Raw genomic sequence first — 6,239 nt, forward strand, 5'->3', positions numbered from 1 at the left:
GGGTGAGTGCAGGGCCTGCACTCCTTTCATCTGGCCTCAGGTGGTCTCCTGATGAGCTTCTCTGGTTCTCGAGGTTGTCAAACTGTGCCCTTCTCTCTGGAATGAAGAATGCTTCATCGAGCGTTTAACATCTTCCCTTTGCTGGGGGTTTTAGCTCTGCAGAAGAGCTCAGAGACATTGTTATGTGCATCAGCTGAGATTGAGCCAGGGCCCTGCCCCCAAAGCTGTGCTGTGGTTTCTTTTGACTGGCCCTCCCTTGTCTCTGCACGCCCTCCCTTCCCTGATTAACAAGCGCTTGAAAGGCTTCCATGCCCAGGAGCCCAACAGGGTCCTGCTCAGTTTCAGTATCAGCAGAGATAGGACCAGGAACCGGAGCAGAAGCGTGGCCTGGACACACAGACAGGAGAATCCCAGAGAAAGCGGGACCCTATGGCCAGGCAGAGACGTTCCAGACCAAGGAATCCTGCTCAATCTCTGGGAGAAAAGATGGACTTGGGGCGACCTGTGCATACAGGCACCCTCTGTAAGGAGGTCAGGCCCTCCCAGCACCTCCCCCAGCCCAGACTTTTCGGAGAGCAGCCAGGGAACATGCGGGCTCTGAGAATACAAAGTCCCCCCACTCTGACCTTTAAGAAGTAACAGACCCGGTGGGACGCCGCTGCTTCAGCCTATTCCGTGTGGCCCACGCGGGCCCCGCTGCGGCCATGATGAGCCACGGCTTCCAGAGCAGCCACCAGGACTTGTCCTTCGGGCCCTGGAAGCTGACAGCGTCCAAGACCCACATCATGAAGTCAGCGGATGTGGAGAAGTTAGCTGATGAATTGCATATGCCATCTCTCCCTGAAATGATGTTTGGAGACAACGTTTTAAGAATCCAGCATGGCTCTGGCTCTGGGATTGAGTTCAATGCTACAGATGCATTAAGATGTGTGAACAACTACCAAGGAATGCTTAAAGTAGCCTGAAGAGTGGCAGGAAAGCAGGACGGAAGGTGAGTGCTCTCAGGAGGTTATTAAACAGTATGATTGAACCTATACAACAGATTATAAGGGAACGTTACTTGGAGAATCACTTAAGCTAAAGGTTGTACCTACAGCAGATCATAATAGATACAGAGAAATTGAAAGCCAGAGAACAGATTAAGTTTTTTGAAGAAGTTCTCCTGTTTGAGGATGAACTTCATGATCATGGAGTTTCAAGCCTGAGTGTGAAAATTAGAGTAATGCCTTCTAGCTTTTTCTTGCTGTGGTGGTTTTTCTTGAGAATTGATGGGGTGCTTATTAGGATGAATGACACAAGACTTTACCATGAGGTATCTATTCTCATTTAATGAAAGTACTAATAGACATTGAGCTTGTTCATGTTGTTACATTGTCAGTCTGACAGCTTGAAATTCAGTAATGCTTTATATTGTATGGCTATTTGTCTAACCTTGAAGATTGGGTGTGTCACATTCACTGTTGACTGCACAGTTATCGAAACATTACATCTTCTTTTCCAAAAGTTCTACGAGTTGAACATGTTTTCCAAAAGACACTCCCTGGTAAAGGGGAGTCTGAGGCTTTTAAAAAACCTCTTAAACTTAATCTGTTTAAGAAAACTGTCCCTTAACTCTTACTTTTTTTGTAGTACGTGCTGTTTATGTAATGCCCTGATATTAGAAATACCAATCTCATGGCCTCCAGAAATTTGTATTATACAATTATTTTGATAGTTGTTTTAATGTTTGAAAGCTCTGTGCTCCATTTCAAGGAACTGTTAACATACGAAGTTTTTAAAAAAAATAAGTGAAGCAAGTGGAGGGGAGGCTTAAATTGAGTCATGAAAATTCTTCTTGTAGCTTTATAGCAGCCTATCCTTTTTGAATGAATTTTTAACGTCATATTTGTTATCATATAGAATGACGACTGAGAGAAGAAACCACCAGTATCAGTCAGGGTAATTGTAGTAATAGTTAACTCTCCTAACAACCCTATGAAATAGATGCTATTATTATCTCTGTTTTATAGCTGAGGCAACTAAGGCAAAGAGAGATTAAGTAACTTGCCCAAGTTATACAGTTAATAGGTGGCAGAACTGGAATTTAAGCCCAGTAAGATGTGATTGGATTGGTATTTTCCTAAATCCTGCACTTTCTTTTTCCTTTGAAATAACATGGTCACTGTGATGGATCTTTTTCTTTTTAAAAGTGATAGTAAACTACTAAAAATAAGCTATACTTTACTCCCTCAGAAAAAATGAAATCTAAGTTTTTAGAAATGCTTATACTTTAACTCAACAATATTGATTTTTTTTCAGAATTTATCCTCAAAAGATTCTTATATACAGTAACCCACAAATGTTAATCAGGCAGCTGTATAGAGTTGTATATATATAAATATTCATGGCAATGCTATTGTTTATAATAGCTAAAAGGAAAGAAGGAAGGTGCTATAATGCCCATTGAATGAGCATTGATTAAATGGCCATGTTTATCCTGTTGGCCTACAACAAATAGACTGCCAGATATTTCTCCAGCAAAGTTGGATTTATTCTGGATCAGCAGAAAATTGCAATTCAGGTCTGTAACCATGGTGAGCCCTGTGCAAGTCCCCACACGGCAAGGGAAAGAGAATGCTTTTATAGAGAGGAAAAGGAAAATGGGAGTGCTATAGTAAACAGAGAATCCATGACTTTCCCTTGGTTGAGTCCCTGCCAGGAAATAAGAGGAGTCTTTCTTTTTTCTGTTGGGCTCTGCTATGGTTGCTGGGTATGAGAGCTCCCCATTCTAGTCTCCCAAATCTATTTAATTGAGGTTTCTGATTATTAATTTTTTACAGTCCATATTGTAGAAAAATATGCAACCATTAAAATTAATGGCAGAGGGAGGGAGAAGATGGCGGAAGAGTAAGATGCGGAGATCACCTTCCTTCCCACAGATACAGTAGAAATACATCTACACGTGGGAATGCTCCTACAGAACACCCACTGAACGCTGGCAGAAAACGTCCGACCTCCAAAAAGGCAAGAAACTCCCCCCGTACTTGGGTAGGGCAAAAGAAAAAAGAAATAACAGAGACAAAAGAATAGGGACGGCACCTGCACCAGTGGGAGGGAGCCGTGAAGGAGGAAAGGTTTCCACGCACTAGGAAGCCCCTTCGCGGGCGGAGACTGCGGGTGGCGGAGGGGGGAAGCTTTGGAGCCACGGAGGAGAGCGCAGCCACAGGGGTGCGGAGGGCAAAGCAGAGAGGTTCCCGCACAGAGGCTCGGCGCCGAGCAGCACTCACCAGCCCGAGAGGCTTCTCTGCTCACCCGCCGGGGTGGGCGGGGCTGGGAGCTGAGGCTCGGGCTTCGGTTGGATCGCAGGGAGAGGACTGGGGCTGGCGGCGTGAACACAGCCTGAAGGGGTTAGCGCACCACAGCTAGCCGGGAGGGAGACCGGGAAAAGGTCTGCAGCTGCCGAAGAGGCAAGAGACTTTTTCTTCCCTCTGTGTTTCCTGGTGCGCGAGGAGAGGGGATTCAGAGCACCGCCTAAACGAACTTCAGAGACTGGCGCGAGCCGCAGCTATCAGCGCGGATCCCACAGCAACAGGGGCGCAGAGGGAAAAACGGAGAGACTCCCGCACAGAGTCTCGGCGCCGAGCAGCGCTCACCAGCCCGAGAGGCTTGTCTGCTCACCCGCCGGGGCGGGCGGGGCTGGGAGCTGAGGCTCGGCTGCGGTCGGATCGCAGGGAGAGGACTGGGGCTGGCAGCGTGAACACAGCCTGAAGGGGTTGGCGCACCACAGCTAGCCGGGAGGGAGACCGGGAAAAGGTCTGCAGCTGCTGAAGAGGCAAGAGACTTTTTCTTGCCTCTTAGTTTCGCTGCGCGCAAGGAGAGGGGATTCAGAGCGCCGCCTAAACGAACTCCAGAGAAGGGCGCGAGCCGCGGCGATCAGCGCGGACCCCAGAGACGGGCGTGAGACGCTGGGGCTGCTGCTGCCGCCTCCAAAAAGCCTGTGTGTGAGCACAGGTCACTCTCCACACCGCCCCGCCCGGTAGCCTGTGCAGCCCGCCACTGCCAGGGTCCCGGGATCCGGGGACAACATCCCCGGGAGAACGCACTGCGCGCCTCGGGCTGGTGCAACGTCACGCCGGCCTCGGCCGCCGCAAGCTCGCCCCGCCTCCTCCGTACCGCTCCCTCCCCGCGGCCTGGGTGAGCCAGAGCCCCCGAAGCAGCTGCTCCTTTAACCCCGTCCCGTCTGGGCGGGGAACAGACGCCCTCAGGCGACCTACACGCAGAGGCGGGTCCAAATCCAAAGCTGAGCCCCAGGAGCTGTGCGAACAGGGAAGAGAAGGGGAAATCTCTCCCAGCAGCCTCAGGAGCAGCGGATTAAAGCTCCACAAACAACTTGATGAGCCTGCATCTGCTGAATACCTGAATAGACACCGAATCATCCCAAATTCAGGAGGGGGACTCTGGGAGCAGGAGATATTAATTTTTCCCCTTTTCCTTTTTTTTGTGAGTGTATATGTATATGCTTCTGGGTGAGATTTTGTATGTATAGCTTTGCTTTACAATAGCTTTATTTTACTTCACTATATTATAGCCTCTTTCTTTCTTTCTTTCTATTTTTTCTCCCTTTTACTCTGAGCCGTGTGGACAAAAGGCTCTTGGTGCTCCAGCCAGGCATCAGGGCCGTGCTTCTGAGGTGGGAGAGCCAACTTCAGAACACTGGTCCACAAGAGACCTCCCAGCTCCACGTAATACCAAACGGCAAAAATCTCCCAGAGATCTCCATCTCAACATCAAGACCCAGCTTCACCCAACGACCAGCAAGCTACAGTGCTGGACACCCTATGCCAAACAACTAGCTAGACAGGAACACAACCCCATCCATTAGCAGAGAGGCTGCCTAAAATCATAATAAGGCCACAGACACCACAAAATACACCACCAGACGTGGACGTGCCCACCAGAAAGACAAGATCCAGCCTCATCCACCAGAACTCAGGCACTAGTTCCCTCCACCAGGAAGCCTACACAACCCACTGAACCAACCTTAGCCACTGGGGACAGATACCCAAAACAACGGGAACTACGAACCTGCAGCCTGTGAAAAGGAGACCCCAAACACAGTAAGATAGGCAAAATGAGATGACAGAAAAACACACAGCAGATGAAGGAGCAGGCTCAAAACACACTGGACTTAACAAATGAAGAGGAAATAGGTAGTCTACCTGAAAAAGAATTCAGAATAATGATAGTAAGGATGATCCAAAATCTTGGAAATAGAATAGACAAAATGCAAGAAACATTTAACAAGGATGTAGAAGAACTAAAGAGGAACCAAGCAATGATGAAGAACACAATAAATGAAATTAAAAATACTCTAGATGGGATCAATAGCAGAATAACTGAGGCAGAAGAAAGGATAAGTGACCTGGAAGATAAAATGGTGGAAATAACTACTACAGAGCAGGATAAAGAAAAAAGAATGAAAAGAACTGAGGACAGTCTCAGGGACCTCTGGGACAACATTAAACGCTCCAACATTCGAATTATAGGGGTACCAGAAGAAGAAGAGAAAAAGAAAGGGACTGAGAAAATTTTTGAAGAGATTATAGTTGAAAACTTCCCTAATATGGGAAAGGAAATAGTTAATCAAGTCCTGGAAGCACAGAGAGTCCCATACAGGATAAACCCAAGGAGGAACACGCCAAGACACATATTAATCAAACTGTCAAAAATTAAATATAAGGAAAACATATTAAAGGCAGCAAGGGAAAAAAAACAAATAACACACAAGGGAATCCCCATAAGGTTAACATCTGATCTATCAGCAGAAACTCTGCAAGCCAGAAGGGAGTGGCAGGATATACTTAAAGTGATGAAAGAGAAAAACCTACAACCAAGATTACTCTACCCAGCAAGGATCTCATTCAGATTTGATGGAGAAATTAAAACCTTTACAGACAAGCAAAAGCTGAGAGAGTTCAGCACCACCAAACCAGCTTTACAACAAATGCTAAAGGAACTTCTCTAGGCAAGAAACACAAGAGAAGGAAAACACCTACAATAACAAACCCAATACATTTAAGAAAATGGGAATAGGATCATACATATCGATAATTACCTTGAATGTAAATGGATTAAATGCTCCCACCAAAAGACACAGGCTGGCTGAATGGATACAGAAACAAGACCCATATATATGCTGTCTACAAGAGACCCACTTCTGACCTAGAGATACATACAGATTGAAAGTGAGGGGATGGAAA

At 46.9% G+C, this 6,239-nt stretch overlaps 1 pseudogene; it reads left to right on the forward strand.

Annotated features, from left to right (window-relative positions):
- The first annotated feature begins 704 nt into the window (after nucleotides 1-704).
- LOC103019819 (TIP41-like protein) lies at nucleotides 705-1,330 on the forward strand (annotated as a pseudogene).
- Nucleotides 1,331-6,239: the final 4,909 nt, after the last annotated feature.

This window comes from Balaenoptera acutorostrata, chromosome 8 (genome assembly GCF_949987535.1).
Source record: "Balaenoptera acutorostrata chromosome 8, mBalAcu1.1, whole genome shotgun sequence".
Taxonomy (NCBI): domain Eukaryota; kingdom Metazoa; phylum Chordata; class Mammalia; order Artiodactyla; family Balaenopteridae; genus Balaenoptera; species Balaenoptera acutorostrata.